Source organism: Halyomorpha halys, unplaced genomic scaffold (assembly GCF_000696795.3).
Source record: "Halyomorpha halys isolate HHAL.00 unplaced genomic scaffold, Hhal_1.1 Scaffold57.1, whole genome shotgun sequence".
NCBI lineage: Eukaryota > Metazoa > Arthropoda > Insecta > Hemiptera > Pentatomidae > Halyomorpha > Halyomorpha halys.
Window position 1 is genome coordinate 374,957 of NW_027110347.1, and position 1,796 is coordinate 376,752.

A 1,796-nucleotide genomic window follows, 5' to 3' on the forward strand; every position below is an offset into this window, starting at 1 on the left:
AATACATAGATGTGAATAATAAAAGATGTAAGAATAGGTTCTCTAGTTACGATGAACGCATGGGAAACAGGCAGGGTCCGATAAGTAAGAGTAACGTTTTCACATTAATATCTTTTTTTCATATAAGCTATTTAAGAATAAGCTTTTAGTAAAGTAATCGAATGGTACAGACCCATGTATAAATATTTATTTTAAAACTGTCTACCTCTTCTATAGTAAAACTTAATTTTAAGGAGTTTTTAATTGTTATAATGATCTTTCCTTTTATATTATATTGTACTAGAGCACGCATTAATTTTGAAATATTTTTTAGCATGGTTCGTTCTTATATAGGCACAGCTGAACCTGTACCGACCGGTTTATATAAACAGTGACTATATGAGAACCCTCAGTCTCTGCCGCCGGGTTAGAAATGTCCTTCACCATAATCATCAAAACACTTTCACGAGTCCCAGATAAGGAATAAAATGTACCTATGGAGGTGCACCCATGAAGAGGCATAGAGCATGGTGTCAGGCAGCGCCACAACTGATGGTTGGTGCTGCTGCAGTAGGAGCTCGCTTTCAGCCCTTCGGTTATGCACTTCTGACATTATGACCAGCTGAGTCAGAAATGTATGCAAATATGTTGGTTATCATTTCTACTAGCGTCTTCAACAAATTGCCGCCGGGTGAGAGTACTCTTTTTTCCTCTGGTGGTTTCTTGTTCTTCATCTTGGTCTATTCTCCATTGGTCTTGATTCTCGGATGAGGAGAGACATGCTACTACCCTTGCTACTAGGAAGCTAAAAGCACTCGCAAGGGGGTGGGGGCACCACACTGCCCTTTACTTTACTAATTCAATATCTATGTTTAGTCAAGGCTAGATCACTGGGTGGCAAAGAAATGTCACTTCACAACTTTTAGACGAACCTGAAAGTGGGAGCCAGAAACCTCTTTGACATAACATAGAGAGCACTGCCCAGTAGATGGAACCTCCTTAACTACTGCTGACACGTCACTAATGAATTGATGATCTTTAAATATATTATTAAGTGAAAATAAATTATAGCTTTCGACGACCATATTTTACTCAAAAATAAATTTTACTGAAAGATGAAATTATTTTAATGAAGGAAGGCAAGCGGGCAAGAAATGAAATTGATTTCCTTCCTCGCTGGCGATCTGACAGCCCTGACAGCCCTGATGAAACCCTTCAATGTGGGGCGAAACGTTGGCTCGTAATTAATAGTTTTATGACAATTTGAGTTTTTCTTGACCGCACCCGTACTAGTTTCCTTATATTATCACACGCGGTCAACCATTGATCTTTAAACTTAAATTTTTATGTTTTAATAAATGTGATTAGTCATTTTAAGATACAATACAATCTACGAAAATAGCAAAAGCAGGAAGAAAGAACTTTGTCAAGAAAATACTCCTGGGGATAGTGTGGGGAAAATACTCCTGGGAATGGTGAAGAAAATGTTGTAAATGAAATTTGGTAAAATTAATACTACATCATCTGGGTCAACTCCAACCAGCCTTTTCGATTCCACCTTTTTAACATGTTATTTAACAAGTTTTCGATTAATATTTTGTAGTTTCTCTTCCAGAAAGTGACAAAAATTAGGGAATTGAAATTTCAAAAAAAATTTAAGACTATAAGATATCTATTAAATATTGTTTTCCTTGGAACCTTTGAAATCAGACTTGAGTTAAATGAATCGAAATCTCGTAAGAAGTCATCCATGCTGTGTGGTAAAGGAAAACCCTGTGGTTTTTATAGGAAAGAGCACATTCAGATACAAATCTTTT